The sequence below is a fragment of the Arachis stenosperma genome, chromosome 10 (genome assembly GCF_014773155.1).
Source record: "Arachis stenosperma cultivar V10309 chromosome 10, arast.V10309.gnm1.PFL2, whole genome shotgun sequence".
Taxonomy (NCBI): Eukaryota; Viridiplantae; Streptophyta; class Magnoliopsida; order Fabales; family Fabaceae; genus Arachis; species Arachis stenosperma.
This window is the reverse complement of record NC_080386.1, coordinates 89995543-90012860: the sequence shown is the minus strand read 5'-3', so window position 1 is coordinate 90012860 and position 17318 is coordinate 89995543. Positions and strand designations below refer to the sequence as shown.

Below are 17318 nucleotides of genomic sequence, written 5' to 3'. Positions count from 1 at the left end.
CATGGTGTATATTGAAATTGAAGAATATGAAGAGGTTGATCAAGAGATGGATTCATTCATCAATGAATTCCTATCCAAAATTGAATCACCTTCCATTGGGCAAGATGAAGTTCTTGAAGACAACACCAAGCCAAGTGAAAAAGGGGAAAATGTTGAAATTGAAGAAGCTTGTGAAGAGGTGGAAACAACTAAAGAAGAGCACAAGGAAGTAGACCTTGCATTGTCTAAGTGTGGGGAGGTCTCCCTTCCCAAGTTACCATCCAACACAACATTCAAGTGGGTAAAATTCTTATCCCTAAGCTTTACTTTCTCACTTGAATATGGTTTAATTGAAAATGATGGTCAACTTAGAGCTCTTTGTGGAGTTAAGAGTAGGAAAGAGTTGTGTAGTGGTTGGAAACATCATTCTAAGCTCATGACGGTTGTAAGCTCAAAATTCAAGAGCAATGGTTGGTGTGAAACCAAATGGCATGGGTCTAGGAAGTTGTTTGGAAGCTTCTTTGAGAATTCTAAGGCCATACCACCCGGATGGAATAATAACGATCAATTTAAGGACGGGTGTCAAAACAAAGTGTGGGATCCCGGATCGCACAATGAAAATCAAATTTGGGAGCTCATGGTTTGTGGAGAACTCCATCAAAGCTTGAAGATATTGAAATTGAAGAATGAATCTTATTGGAGATTCAAGCATTGGTGGAAGTTCCAAGATGAGTACAAGCACAAGCCCCCTTGAGAGGAGCTCCCCATAAGTCCAACTTAAGGATAATAAACAAAAGTGCTAGGTGGGAGACACCCCACCATGGTAACATCTTTTCATTTTCTTTCTTTGTACATATTGGTAGAATTAGTTTAACTTCATGTTTTTATTGGTTTGTTAAGTTTAGTTAGAAGTATAATATGATAAATAAGGTTTTAGGGTGTTTTGGTAGCTGTTTGGAGGATTGAAAGGCTTGGATTGGTGTAAGAACTTAGAAAAATATTTTTTGAAAAAAACAGAACACCATCCACGCGTGCGCGCACCTAACGCGTACGCGCACCTGAGCATTTTTCGACCACCCACGCGGACGCGCACTGTACGCGTACGCGTGGATGCAAAATTTCACCTCCAGCCAAAAAAACCCGAGAGTTAGGCCTACACTGTGCGTACATTGGGCCTAGGGCACATGTCTATGCACGCGTGTGCGCACCCAGCGCGTACGCGCACATGATCTTAAATTGGCAATGCACGCGCACGCACAGTGTGCGTGCGCGCGTCGATTGCACAATCTGCACTCTCGGTACTTTTACCCGAGAGTTGTGCCAGACTTGGGCCGACACTATGCCTCCGGCCTAACTCGACGTACGCGTGCGCGCACCTGGCGCGTACGCGTCCTTCAACCAATATGCACATCGTCGCGTAAGCACGCATGACGCGCACGCGTCGGTAAAAAAAAAAAGAGTTTTTTTTCTCATCTTCCATTTTCTTTTGCTTATCACATTCGCATACTTCTACTCTTCCCATTTTCATTTAGTTTTTGTAGCATGTTTTCGTTTTTTTAGTCATTTTAATAATGGTGTTGCATCTTCCTACTCAATTGTTGAGGATTCATTGCATTACTTTGGTGCTTCTTGACTTGTTTCATATTGATATGCCACTTTCTCTTATTGTCTCCTCCTCTACATGTTGTAGCTACCATGTAGTAGAGAACCATAAACCTACTTGGCATTAGCCCCCGCCTATGTTCTAATTGTTTGATATCTTTGTTATAGGCTCCACTTTCTTTCTTTTTCTTTCCTTTTAGGGTGGCCACCAAGAAGAGGGAAAGGAAAAGCTTTTAAATGGGGCAACAAACAAGTCATCCGCACCACCTTTTGAAGGAGCTCATCAATTGTAACAACCCGTCCACCTTGCTCTTCTTTGCATGCACCGAGGACGGTGCAATCTTCAAGTGTGGGGAGGTCGTTCGACCGATCTCCATGGGTAACAATTTCCTTTTCAACACCAATTCTTAGTTTTCTTTGTTAGATTAGTTATTGCATTGCATGATAGGTTGCATGTTGGTTAGAATTTGTACATATTTTACCACTTTTTTTTTATTAGGACTACTTGGTTAGAGTGATGATTTCTTTCCCAAGAAACCGTTTTAGGGCAACCTACCAATTTGAAAAATTTTTGTTGAACTTGCTTGAAAGAATGTATTTTGGAACATGGTTTTTGAGCTAAGAACACACAAGCAAGTGAGATTTGAGCCTAATGGTGTGGTTACATCCTATAACCACTTATTTTCCTTCTTGTGTTCATTATTCTCTTTCTATGAATGCAATCTTTGATTTGTTTGATTCTTTATGTCCATTATTTTGTGTATACATGCATTTATATGATTGAGGCCATCATTTCATTAGCTCACTTACCCAAATGGCCTTACCTTTTATCTTCCTTTGTTAGCCAACTTTGAGCCTACGCTTAACCCACTTTGTTCTTAATTTAGCACATTACAAGCTTAAAGCGAAAAACAATAAATGTCCTTAATTTGGATCTTTGATTAGCTTAGGCTAGTGTGTGTGAGTACCATTCAAGTGTGGGAACTCTTGGGACATTGGGTGAATAAAAGGGTAGTTTTGCATTTTTGTTGTAAATATTGGGAATTGGGTACATGCTCATGTATTGATTAAATGTATAGACCTTATGCATTGACGTTCTTGTATATGAAAGGAAGAAAGAAAAAAAACAAATAAAGAAAAGAAAATGAGAAAAATAATATAGAAAAGAAAAGAAAAAAAAGAAGAAAAAAAATATAGAAAAAGAAAGAAATAAAAAGGGGACAAAATGCCCCAAAGTGAAGCTCAATAAGAATCAATGCATAAGTGTTGTGAAATGAAAAGAAAATGCATGAGTATGTGAAAAAGTGAGGAATGGGTAGTTAGATTAGTACTTAATTGCATAGGTCATTATATAGGTTAGGTGGGAAAGTTTCAGTTAATCAAAGATTCAAATCCTAAGTCCACTAGCCAAATATGACCCTACCTTAACCCTAGCCCCATTACAACCTAAGGAAAAGACCTCATGATAATTGTATGCGTGCATTGAATAATTGTTTATTGTTAGATGAAAAACAAATCTTGGGAAGCATGATTAGGGGAGAATTGAGTGAATCAACCCCAAACACCGAGTGACTAGAGTGCAAACACTTCCGGTGAGGGTTCGATGCTCAATTCCTTGATTCCCGGCTTTCACGAGCGTTCTTCTTGCAAGTCTATTTGAACTTCAATTTTTATATTTGAATTGGTAGGATCCATGAATGGTTATATGATCTTGACCCTACTTGTGCATGAATGACTTGGAGGATTGATTTATTTTTAACCAAGTAGGTACAACCATTTTGCATCTAGTTGCATTCATGTAGATAGGATGCATATAGATAGGTTACATTGAATAAATGTTGATGCCCTTTGCTTTCTCTTGGCTTAAGCATGAGGACATGCTTGGTTTAAGTGTGGAGAGGTTGACAAACCCCAATTTGACGGTTTATCTTGTATTGAATTTAGGGGATTTTATCACTTTTTACCCACATTTACTCAATGAAATAGCATGGTTTTGTATATTCTCCTTTAATTGTGCTTAAGAGTGAAAACATGCTTTTTAGGACCTAAAATAGCTAAATTTAATTCTCCTTGATTCCATTAGATGCCTTGATATGTTTGCTAAGTGATTTCAGATTTAGAAGGCAAAGATTGGATCAAGGGAATGAAGAAAGAAGCATGAAAAGTTGGAGAACTCATGAAGAAATGAAAGAACCGGAAAGCTGTCAAGCCGACCTCTTCGCACTTAAACGACCATAACTTGAGCTACATAGGTCCAAATGATGCGGTTCTAGTTGGGTTAGAAAGCTAACATCCGGGGCTTCGAAACGATATAAGATTTGCCATATTTGCTACACGTATGGTGGCGCGCACGCGCCGTTGCTGCCACCTAGTTCACTTAAAGCAACATGTGGCCAGCGATTTTAGAAGCCTTGTGGACCCAATCCAACTCATTTCTGATGCTATTTAAGCCAAGGATTGAAGGGGAATCAACATACTCTCATACTTTACATGTTAGTTACCATTAGCTTAGTTTAGTAGTTAGAAGTAGTTTCTAGAGAGAGAAGCTCTCACTTCTCTCTAGGATTAGGATTAGGATTAGGTTTAGTTCTTAGATCTAGGTTTTAATCTTTACTTTCTTCTACTTCTATTTCTCAATTCCTTGTAGTTACATTCATTATTCTCCTATTCTTTTGGTGTAATCTCTTTTATGTTGTTCTTATATTTTGTTGTAGATCTAGTATTGTTCCTTCTACTTTCTTTCAATTCAATTCAACGTAATTCATAATAATTGTGTTTCTTTTGATTGTTGTTGTTAATTTCTTTCAATAATTGTTGTTAGATTCTCTTCTTGTTGTCAATTTTCTTTGCTTTTCTTTTGTGCCTTCCAAGTGTTTGATGAAATGCTTGGTTGGATTTTAGTGTAGGTTTTGTTCCTCTTGGCCTAGGTAGAGTAATTAGTGACTCTTGAGTTATCTAATTCCTTTGTTGATTGATAATTAGAAGTTGCTAATTGATTTGAATGCCTCTAAAGCTAGTCTTTCCTTTAGGAGTTGATTAGGACTTGAGGAATCAAATTGATTCATCCACTTGACTTTCCTCCATGGTTAGAGGTTAACTAAGTGGGAGCAATACACAATTCTTATCACAATTGAGAAGGATAACTAGGATAGGACTTTTAGTTCTCATACCTTGCCAAGAGCTTTGTTAGTTGTTAGTTTATTTCCTTTGCCATTTTATAATTCTTGTCTATAATCTCAAAAATCCCAAAATAACTCACAACCAATAACAAGACACTTTATTGTAAATCCTAGGGAGAACGACCCGAGGTTTAAATACTTCGGTTTATAGATTTTAGGGGTTTGTACTTGTGACAAACAAATTTTTGCATGAAAGGATTATTGTTGGTTTAGAGACTATACTTCAACGAGATTTCATTTGTGAAATTCTAAACCGTCAAAAATCCAATCGTCAGGCCCCAGAGAGGGAACCAGTAGAACCAAGATGAAAATACAGTAGCAAAAGGTCCTATTTATAGAGAACTAGTAGCTTAAGGTTTACAAAAATGAGTAAATGACGTAAAAATACACTTCCGGGCCCACTTGGTGGGTGCTTGGGCTGAGCATTGAAGCTTCCATGTGTAGAGACTTTTCTTGGAGTTAAACGCCTGCTTTTGTGCCAGTTTGGGCGTTTAACTCCCACTTCTGTGCCAGTTCCAGCGTTAAACGCCGGGAATTCTTGAGCTGATTTGGAACGCCAGTTTGGGCCATCAAATCTCGGGCAAAGTATGGACTATTATATATTTCTGGAAATCCCAGGATGTCTACTTTCTAACGCAATTGAGAGCGCGCCAATTGGGCTTCTGTAGCTCCAGAAAATCTACTTCGAATGCAGGGAGGTCAAAATCCAACAGCATCTGCAGTCCTTTTTCAGCCTCTGAATCAGATTTTTGCTCAGGTCCTTCAATTTCAGCCAGAAAATACCTGAAATCACAGAAAGACACACAAACTCATAGTAAAGTCCAGAAAAGTGAATTTTAAATAAAAACTAATAAAAATATAATAAAAACTAACTAAAACATACTAAAAACATACTAAAAACAATGCCAAAAAGCATATAAATTATCCGCTCATCACAACACCAAACTTAAATTGTTGCTTGTCCCCAAGCAACTGAAAATCATTAGGATAAAAAGAAGAGAATATACAATGAATTCCAAAAACATCTATGAAGATCAGTATTAATTAGATGAGCGGGGCTTTTAGCTTTTTGCCTCTGAGCAGTTTTGGCATCTCACTTTATTCTTTGAAATTCAGAATGATTGGCTTCTATAGGAACTCAGAATCCGGATAGTGTTATTGATTCTCCTAGTTAAGTATGATGATTCTTGAACACAACTACTTTATGAGTCTTGGCCGTGGCCCAAAGCACTCTGTTTTCCAGTATTACCACCGGATACATCCATGCCACAGACACATAACTGGGTGAATCTTTTCAGATTGTGACTCAGCTTTGCTAGAGTCCCCAATTAGAGGTGTCCAGGGTTCTTAAGCACACTCTTTTTGCTTTGGATCACGACTTTAACCACTCAGTCTCAAGTTTTCACTTGACACCTTCACGCCACAAGCACATGGTTAGGGACAGCTTGGGTTAGCTGCTTAGGCCAGGATGTTATTCCTGTAGGCCCTCCTATCCATTGATGCTCAAAGCCTTGGATCCTTTTTATTACCCTTGCCTTTTGGTTTAAAGGGCTATTGGCTTTTTCTGCTTGCTCTTTCTTTCTCTTTTTTTTTAATTCACTGCTTTTTCTTGCTTCAAGAATCATTTTTATGATTTTTCAGATCCTCAGTAACATGTCTCCTTTTTCATCATTCTTTCAAGAGCCAATAATTTTAACATTCATGAACAACAAATTCAAAAGACATATGCACTGTTCAAGCATACATTCAGAAATCAAAAGTATTGCCACCACATCAAAATAATTAATCTGTTATAAAATTCAAAATTCATGCAATTCTTCTCTTTTTCAATTAAGAACATTTTTCATTTAAGAAAGGTGATGGATTTATAGGACATTCATAACTTTAAGGCATAGACACTAAGACACTAATGATCATAAGGCATAAACATAAATAAAACATAAAGCATAATTTTCGAAAAACAGAAAAATAGAGAACAATGAGATTAAAGAACGGGTCCACCTTAGTGATGGCGGCTTGTTCTTCCTCTTGAAGATCTTATGGAGTGCTTGAGCTACTCAATGTCTCTTCCTTGCCTTTGTTGCTCCTCTCTCATGATTCTTTGATCTTCTTTAATTTCATGGAGGAGGATGGAATGTTCTTGGTGCTCCACCCTTAGTTGTCCTATGTTGGAACTCAATTCTCCTAGGGAGGTGTTGATTTGCTCCCAATAGTTTTGTGGAGGAAAGTGCATCCCTTGAGGCATCTCAGGGGTTTCATGATGAGGAATCTCCTCATGTCCATGAGTGGGATCTCTTGTTTGCTCCATCCTCTTCTTAGTGATAGGCTTGTCCTCATCAACGAGGATGTCTCCCTCTATGTTAATTCCAACTGAATTACAGAGGTGACAAATGAGATTAGGGAAGGCTAACCTTGCCAAGGTAGAGGACTTGTTCGCCACCTTATAAAGTTCTTGGGATATAACCTCATGAACTTCTACTTCCTCTCCAATCATGATGCTTGAATCATGATAGCTCGGTCTATAGTGACTTCGGACCGGTTGCTAGTGGGAATGATTGAGCGTTGGATAAACTCCAACCATCCCCTAGCCACGGGCTTGAGGTCATGCCTTCTCAGTTGAACCAGCTTCCCTCTTGAATCTCTCTTCCATTGAGCGCCCTCTTCACAAATGTCTATGAGGACTTGGTCCAACCTTTGATCAAAGTTAACCCCCCTATTCATCTCCTTGCATCATGGGCAAGTTGAATGTCAACCTTACATTTTTCGGACTAAAATCTAAGCATTTCCCCCGAACCATTGTAAGCCAATTCTTTGGGTCCGGGTTCACACTTTGATCATGGTTCTTGGTGATCCATGCATTGGCATAGAACTCTTGAACCATTAAGATTCCGACTTGTTGAATGGGGTTGGTAAGAACTTCCCAACCTCTTCTTCGGATCTCATGTTGGATCTCCGGATATTCACTCTTTTTGAGTTTGAAAGGGACCTCGGGGATCACCTTCTTCATGGTCACAATTTCATAGAAGTGGTCTTGATGCACCCTTGAGATGAATCTCTCCATCTCCCATGACTCGGAGGTGGAAGCTTTTGCCTTCCTTTTCCTCTTTCTAGAGGTTTCTCCGGCCTTAGGTGCCATAAATGGTTATGGAAAAACAAAAAGCAACACTTTTACCACACTAAACTTAGAAGATTTGCTCGTCCTCGAGCAAAACAAGAAAGAAGAGAGTAGAAGAAGAAATAATAGAGGAGATGGAAGGGGGCTTTGTGTTTCGGCCAAGGGGGAGAAGTAGTGTTTAGGTTGTGTGAAAATGAAGGAGCGAAGATGGGTTTATATAGGGATGGAGAGGGGGGTATGGTTTGGCCATTATGGGTGGGTTTGGGAGGGAAAGTGGTTTGAATTTGAATGGTGAGGTAGGTGGGGTTTTATGAAGGATGGATGTGAGTGGTGAAAAGAATGGTGGGATTTGAAAGGTGAGGGTTTTTGGGGAAGAGGTATTGAGGTGATTGGTGAATGGGTGAAGAAGAGAGAGAGTGGTGGGGTAGGTGGGGATCCTGTGGGGTCCACAGATCCTGAGGTGTCAAGGATAGCTCATCCCTGCACCAAATGGCGTGCCAAATGCCCTTTCTGCCAATCCTGGCATTAAACGCCGGGCTGCTACCCTTTTCTAGCATTTAACGCCAGCTGCTTGCCCATTCCTCGCGTTAAACGCCAGTCTGGTGCCCCTTTCTGGCGTTAAACGCCTAGAATGGTGCCAAACTAGGCGTTAAACGCTCATTATGTTGTCTTCACTGGCGTTTAAACGCCAGCAAGTTTTCCTCCAGGGTGTGCTATTTTTCTTTCTGTTTTTCATTCTGTTTTTACTTTTTCAATTGATTTTGTGACTTCACATGATCATCAACCTACAGATAACATAAAATAACAAAGGAAAATAGATAAATATAACATTGGGTTGCCTCCCAACAAGCGCTTCTTTAATGTCAGTAGCTTGACAGTGGGCTCTCATGGAGCCTCACAGATGTTCAAAGCAATGTTGGAACCTCCCAACACCAAACTTAGAGTTTGACTGTGGGGGCTCTATTTGACTCTGTTTTGAGAGAAGCTCTTCATGCTTCCTCTCCATGGTTACAGAGGGATATCCTTGAGCCTTAAACACAAAGGATTCTTCATTCACTTGAATGATCAATTCTTCTCTGTCAACATCAATCACAGCCTTTGCTGTGGCTAGGAAGGGTCTGCCAAGGATGATGGATTCATCCATGCACTTCCCAGTCTCTAGGACTATGAAATCAGCAGGGATGTAATGGTCTTCAATCTTTACTAGAACATCCTCTACAAGTCCATAAGCTTGTTTTCTTGAATTGTCTGCCATCTCTAGTGAGATTCTTGCAGCTTGTACCTCAAAGATCCCTAGCTTCTCTATTACAGAGAGAGGCATGAGGTTTATGCTTGACCCTAGGTCACACAGAGCCTTCTCGAAGGTCATGGTGCCTAATGTACAAGGTATTGAGAACTTCCCAGGGTCCTGTCTCTTTTGAGGTAATCTCTGCCTAGTCAAGTCATCCAGTTCTTTGGTGGGCAAAGGGGGTTCATCCTCCCAAGTCTCATTACCAAATAACTTGTCATTTAGCTTCATGATTGCTCCAAGGTACTTAGCAACTTGCTCTTCAGTGACATCTTCGTCCTCTTCAGAGGAAGAATACTCATCAGAGCTCATGAATGGCAGAAGTAAATCCAATGGAATCTCTATGGTCTTAGTGTGAGCCTCAGATTCCCACGGTTCCTCATTAGGGAACTCATTGGAGGCCATTGGACGTCCATTGAGGTCTTCCTCAGTGGCGATCACTGCCTCTTCCTCCTCTCCAAATTCGGCCATGTTGATGGCCTTACACTCTCCTTTTGGATTCTCTTCTGTATTGCTTGGAAGAGTACTAGGAGGGAGTTCAGTAACTTTCTTACTCAGCTGACCCACTTATGCCTCCAAGTTTCTAATGGAGGACCTTGTTTCAGTCATGAAACTTTGAGTGGTTTTGATTAGATCAGAGACCATGGTTGCTAAGTTAGAGTGGCTCTGCTTAGAATTCTCTGTCTGTTGCTGAGAAGATGATGGAAAAGGCTTGCCATTGCTAAACCTGTTTCTTCCACCATTATTGTTGTTGAAACCTTGTTGAGGTCTCTGTTGATCCTTCCATGAGAGATTTGGATGATTTCTCCATGAAGGATTATAGGTGTTTCCATAGGGTTCTCCCTTGTAATTCACCTCTTCCATTGATGGGTTTTCAAGATCATAAGCTTCTTCTTCAGATGAAGCATCCTTAGTACTCCCTGGTGCAGCTTGCATTCTAGACAGACTTTGAGAAATCATATTGACTTGCTGAGTCAATATTTTATTCTGAGCCAATATGGCATTCAGAGTATCAATCTCAAGAACTCCTTTCTTCTTATTCGTCCCATTGTTCACAGGATTCCTTTCAGAAGTGTACATGAATTGGTTATTTGCAACCATTTCAATGAGTTCTTGAGCTTCTGTAGGCGTCTTCTTCAGATGAAGAGATCCTCCAGCAGAGCTATCCAATGACATCTTGGACAGTTCAGACAGACCATCATAGAAGATACCTATGATGCTCCATTCAGAAAGCATGTCAGAAGGACACTTTCTGATCAATTGTTTGTATCTTTCCCAAGCTTCATAGAGGGATTCACCTTCCTTCTGTCTGAAGGTTTGGACTTTCACTCTAAGCTTACTCAATTTTTGAGGTGGAAAGAACTTTGCCAAGAAGGCATTGACTAGCTTTTCCCAAGAGTTCAGGCTTTCTTTAGGTTGTGAGTCCAACCATATCCTAGCTCTGTCTCTTACAACAAAAGGGAATAGCATAAGTCTGTAGACCTCAGGGTCAACCCCATTGGTCTTGACAGTGTCACAGATTTGCAAGAATTCAGCTAAAAACTGATGAGGATCTTCCAATGGAAGTCCATGGAACTTGCAATTCTGTTGCATTAGAGAAACTAATTGAGGCTTAAGCTCAAAGTTGTTTGCTCCAATGACAGGGATAGAGATGCTTCTCCCATAAAAGTCGGGAGTAGGTGCAGTAAAGTCACCCAGCACCTTCCTTGCATTGTTGGCATTGTTGTTGTTTTCGGCTACCATGTCTTCTTCTTGTTTGAAGATTTCTGTTAGGTCTTCTACAGAGAGTAGTGCTTTAGCTTCTCTTAGCTTTCGCTTCAAGGTCCTTTCAGGTTCAGAATCAGCCTCAACAAGAATGCTTTTGTCTTTGCTCCTGCTCATATGAAAGAGAAGAGAACAAAAAAGTATGGAATCCTCTATGTCACAGGATAGAGATTCCTTGAGGTGTCAGAGGAAAAGAAGAATAGAAGGAGGAGGTAGAAGAATTCAAACTTATCAAGAGGGATAGAGTTCGAATTGTGCATTGAGGAGGAGTGTTAGTCCATAAATAGAAGGATGTGAGAAGAGGGGAAGAATTTTCGAAAATAAATTAAAAAATTTTGAAGAAATTTTGAAAAATTGAAGAATGATTTTCGAAAATTAAAGTTGGGAAAGTGGTGCACGAAATTGCAATCACACTTTTGCAATCCCGCACAACTAACCAGCAAGTGCATTGGGTCGTCCAAGTAATACCTTACGTGAGTAAGGGTCGATCCCACGGAGATTGTCGGCTTGAAGCAAGCTATGGTTATCTTGTAACTCTTAGTCAGGATATCAATAATTATCAGGGTTGATTGAAAAAAAAAATAAAAGAACATGAAATAAGTACTTGTTTTGCAGTAATGGAGAACAGGTTGAGGTTTTGGAGATGCTCTATCTTCTGAATCTCTGCTTTCCTACTGTCTTCTTCTTTTTGCACGCAAGACTCCTTCCATGGCAAGCTGTATGTAGGGTTTCACCGTTGTCAATGGCTACCTCCCATCCTCTCAGTGAAAATGTTCAACGCGCTCTGTCACAGCACGGCTAATCATCTGTTGGTTCTCAATTAGGTTGGAATAAAATCCAGTGATTCTTTTACGTCTCACTAATGCCAAGCCTTCAGGAGTTTGAAGCTCGTCATAGTCATTCAATCATTGAATCCTACTAAGAATACCACAGACAAGGTTTAGACTTTCCGGATTCTCTTGAATGCCGCCATCAATTCTAGCTTATACCACGAAGATTCCGGTTAAGGGATCCAAGAGATATCTACTCAATCTAAGGTAGAATGGAGGTGGTTGTCAGGCACACGTTCATAGGTGAGAATGATGATGAGTGTCACAGATCATCACATTCATCAGGTTTAGGAACGAGTGATATCTTAGAATAGAAGCAAGCATGATTGAATGAAAAACAGTAGTAATTGCATTAATCCATCAAGACACAGCAGATCTCCTCACCCCCAACCATGGGGTTTAGAGAATCATGCCGTAAAAGATACAATGAGAAACGTGTAAAGTGTCATGAGTTAGAGATACAATATCAAAAGGTCCTATTAATAGTGAACTAGTAACCTAGGGTATACAGAAATGAGTAAATGACGTAAAAATCCACTTCCGGGGTATACTTGGTGTGTGCTTGGGCTGAGCATTGAAACTTTCATGTGTAGAGACTTCTTCTGGAGTTAAACGCCAGCTTTTATGCCAGTTTGGGCGTTTAACTCCAATTTTTGTGCCAGTTCCGGCGTTAAACGCCGGGAATTCTGAAGCTGATTTACAACGCCGGTTTGGGCCATCAAATCTCGGGCAAAGTATGAACTATTATAGATTTCTGGAAAGCCCAGGATGTCTACTTTCCAATGCTGTTGAGAGCGCACCAATTGGGCTTTTGTAGCTCCAGAAAATCCACTTTGAGTGCAGGGAGGTCAGAATCCAACAGCATCTGCAGCCCTTTTCAGTCTCTGAATCAGATTTTTGCTCAGGTCCCTCAATTTCAGCCAGAAAATACCTGAAATCACAGAAAAATACACAAACTCATAGTAAAGTCCAGAAAAGTGAATTTTAACTAAAAACTAATAAAAATATAATAAAAACTAACTAAAACATACTAAAAACATACTAAAAACAATGCCAAAAAGCGTATAAATTATCCGCTCATCACAACACCAAACTTAAATTGTTGCTTGTCCCCAAGCAACTGAAAATCGAAATAGAATAAAAAGAAGAGAATATACTATAGACTCCAAAATATCAAAGAAACTTAGCTCTAAATAGATGAGCGGGACTAGTAGCTTTTTGCTTCTGAATAGTTTTGGCATCTCACTTTATCCTTTGAAGTTTAGAATGATTGGCATCTATAGGAACTCAGATCTCAGATAGTGTTATTGATTCTCCTAGTTAAGTATGATGATTCTTGAACATAGCTACTTTATGAGTCTTGGCTGTGGCCCAAAGCACTTTGTCTTCCAGTATTACCACCGGATACATTCATGCCACAGACACATACTTGGGTGAACCTTTTTAGATTGTGACTCAGCTTTGCTACCCCGATTAGAGGTGTCTAGGGTTCTTAAGCACACCCTTTTTGCCTTGGATCACAACTTTATTTTTTTTATTTTTTTTCGTTTTTTGTATTCACTGGTTTTTCTTGCTTCAAGAATCATTTTTATGATTTTTCAGATCCTCAATAACATTTCTCTTTTTCCATCATTCTTTCAAGAGCCAACAATTTTAACATTCTTAAAACAACAAATTCAAAAGACATATGCACTGTTCAAGCATTCATTCAGAAAACAAAAAGTATTGTCACCACATCAAACTAATTCAACTAGTTTCAAAGATGAATTCGAAATCCTGTACTTCTTGTTCTTTTGTGATTAAGCATTTTTCATTTAAGAGAGGTGATGGATTAATAGGACATTTATAGCTTTAAGACATGAACCTTAAATTTTATTAATCATGAATTAAGAACAAGACTCAAAAATAGATATAAGATAAGACTAATAGTAATAGAAAACAAATATTTAAATAGACTCCTAATGATAGAGGTTATCACAGAGTTAGGACTCAACAACCTTGATTTTGAGAAGTGGATGCTCCCTCAACTTGTGGGGTATTTGACCCTTCAAGGGAGAGCTTTTGGCGCTTCAACTCCTGTAGCTCACGCCCCTGCTTCTCTTGTTCCTTCAGCAATTTGCAGATGATGAGCGGATATTTTATACGCTTTTTGGGGGTAATTTCATGTAGATTTTAGTATGTTTTAATTAGTTTTTAATAGAATTTTATTAGTTTTTAAGCAAAAATCATATTTCTGGACTTTACTATGAGTGTGTGTATTTTTCTGTAATTTCAGGTATTTTCTGGCTGAAATTGAGGGAGCTGAGCAAAAATCTGACTTAGGCTGAAAAAGGACTGCTGATGCTGTTGGATCCTGACCTCCCTGCACTCGAAATGGATTTTCTGGAGCTACAGGAGTCCAATTGGCGCGCTCTCAACGGAGTTGGAAAGTAGACATCCAGGGCTTTCCAGCAATATATAATAGTCCATACTTTGCGCAAGGATAGACGACGTAACTTGGCGTTGAACGCCAAGTTCATGCTGCTGTCTGGAGTTAAACGCCAGAAAAAACGTCATGATCCGGAGTTGAACGCCCAAAACACGTCATAACTGGAGTTTAACGCCAAGAAAGGCCTCTACTCATGGATAGCTTTAATCTCAGCCCAGCACACACCAAGTGGGCCCCAGAAGTGGATTTCTGCACCAATTATCTTAGTTTATTCATTTCTGTAAACCTAGTTACTAGTTACTATTTAAACAACTTTTACAGACATTTCTTGTACCTCATGACATTTTCAGATCTGAATTACATACTTTTGACGGCATGAGTCTCTAAACTCCATTGTTGGGGGTGAGGAGCTCTGCAGCGTTGGTGCACGAAATTGTGATCACTACAACTTCGCACAACTAACCAGCAAGTGCACTGGGTCGTCCAAGTAATACCTTACGTGAGTAAGGGTCGATCCCACGGAGATTGGTGGTATGAAGCAAGCTATGGTCACCTTGTAAATCTCAGTCAGGCAGACTCAAATGTATAATGGTGATGAACGAAAATAACATAGAAAATAAGGATAGTGATACTTATGTATATCATTGGTGTAAGAGCTTCAGACAAGTGTATGAAGATGCCTTCCCTTCCGTCTCTCTGCTTTCCTAATGCCTTCATCCAACCCTTTTTACTCCTTTCCATGGCAAGCTCGTGTAGGGTTTCACTGTTGTCAGCAGCTACCTCCCATCCGCGCAGTGAAAGCTAATGCACACACTCTGTCACAGTGCTGCCAATCACCGGTTTGGTTCCCTCCCCTACCGGAATAGAATAACTCTTTTGCGTCTGTCACTAACGCCCAGTAGGTTACAGGTTTGAAGCACGTCACAGTCATTCAATCATTGAATCCTACTCAGAATACCACAGACAAGGTTAGACCTTCCGGATTCTCTTGAATGCCGCCATCAGGTCCTGCCTATACCACGAAGATTCCGAAGAATCCAAGAGATATTCACTAAGCCTCAGATGCTTGTAGAACAAGAATGGTTGTCAGTCACCTTGTTCATGGGTGAGAATGGTGATGGGCGTCAATCATCACCTTCATCATGTTGAAGAACAAGTGATATCTTGGATAAAAACAAGCGGAATTGATGGAAGAACAATAGTAATTGCATTAATACTCGAGGTACAGCAGAGCTCCACACCTTAATCTATGGTGTGTAGAAACTCCACCGTTGAAAATACATAAGAACAAAAGTGATCATTGGTTTCGGCCTCAAAGAGGGAACCAGAAGAACCAAGATCTGATCTAAGAACTAGATGTCCAAAGATGATAAATACAATAGTAAAAGGTCCTACTTATAGAAAACTAGTAGCCTAGGGTGTACAGAGATGAGTAAATGTCATAAAAATCCACTTCCGGGCCCACTTGGTGTGTGCTTGGGCTGAGCAATGAAGCATTTTTCGTGTAGAGACTCTTCTTGGCGTTTAACTCCAGCTTTTATGCCAGTTCCGGCGTTTAACGCTGGGAATTCTGAAGGTGACTTTGAACGCCGGTTTGGGCCATCAAATCTTGGGCAAAGTATGGACTATTATATATTGCTGGAAAGCCCAGGATGTCTACTTTCCAACGCCGTTGAGAGCGCGCCAATTGGGCTTCTGTAGCTCCAGAAAATCCACTTCGAGTGCAGGGAGGTCAGAACCCAACAGCATCTGCAGTCCTTTTGAGTCTCTGGATCAGAATTTTGCTCAGGTCCCTCATTTCAGCAGAAATACCTGAAATCACAGAAAACACACAAACTCATAGTAAAGTCCAGAAAAGTGAATTTTAACTAAAAAATAATAAAAATATACTAAAAACTAACTAGATCATATCAAAAACATACTAAAAACAATGCCAAAAAGCATACAAATTATCCGCTCATCACAACACCAAACTTAAATTGTTGCTTGTCCCCAAGCAACTGAAAATTAATAAGATAAAAAGAAGAGAATATACGATAGACTCCAAATATCAATGAAACTAAGCTCCAAATTAGATGAGCGGGACTAGTAGCTTTTTGCCTCCAAACAGTTTTGGCATCTCACTTTATCCTTTGAAATTCAGAATGATGGCTTCTTTAGGAACTCAGAATCCGGATAGTGTTATGATCTCCTAGTTAAGTATGATGATTCTTGAACACAGCTACTTATTGAGTCTTGGCCGTGGCCCAAAGCCTCTGTCTTCCAGTATTACCACCGGATACATACATGCCACAGACACATAATTGGGTGAACCTTTTCAGATTGTGACTCAGCTTGCTAAAGTCCCAATTAGAGGTGTCCAGGGTTCTAAGCACACTTATTGCCTTGGATCACAACTATTTCTTTCTTTTTCTTTTCTTTTCTCTTTCTCCGTTTTCTTCGTTTTTCTCCTTCTTTTTTTTTTTTTGTATTCACTGCTTTTTCTTGCTTCAAGAATCATTTTATGATTTTTAGATCCTCAGTAACATGTCTCCTTTTCATCATTCTTTCAAGAGCCAACAACTTTAACATTCATGAACCACAAATTCAAAAAGAATATGCACTGTTCAAGCATACATTCAGAGAACAAAAGTGTTGTCACCACATCAAACTAATTAAGCTAGTTTTAAAGATGAATTTGAAATCCTGTACTTCTTGTTCTTTTGTGATAAAACAGTTTTCATTTAAGAAAGGTGATGGATTCATATTCATAGCTTTAAGGCATAGACACTAAGACACTAATGATCATAAGACACAAACATGGATAAACATAAAGCACTAAAAATTCGAAAAACAGAAAAATAAAGAACAAGGAGATTAAAGAACGGGTCACCTTAGTGATGGCGGCTCTTTCTTTCTCTGAAGATCTATGGAGTGCTTGAGCTCTCAATGTCTCTTCTTGTCTTTGTTGCTCCTCTCTCATGATCCTTTGATCTTCTCCAATTTCATGGAGGGAGGATGGCATGTTCTTGGTGCTCCACCTTAGTTGTCCCATGTTAGAACTTAATTTTCCTAGGGAGGTGTTAATTGCTCCCAGTAGTCTTGTGGAGGAAAGTGCATCCCTTGAGGTATCTCAGGGATTTCTTGATGAGGG

At 39.7% G+C, this 17318-nt stretch overlaps 1 non-coding gene across 1 annotated transcript; it reads left to right on the top strand.

The window, feature by feature from the left end:
* Positions 1–10393: 10393 nt before the first annotated feature.
* LOC130959132 (small nucleolar RNA R71) lies at positions 10394–10501 on the top strand. Its single transcript, XR_009078227.1, has one exon. It is a non-coding gene; the product is annotated as a small nucleolar RNA R71 (small nucleolar RNA).
* The last annotated feature ends 6817 nt before the right edge of the window (positions 10502–17318 follow it).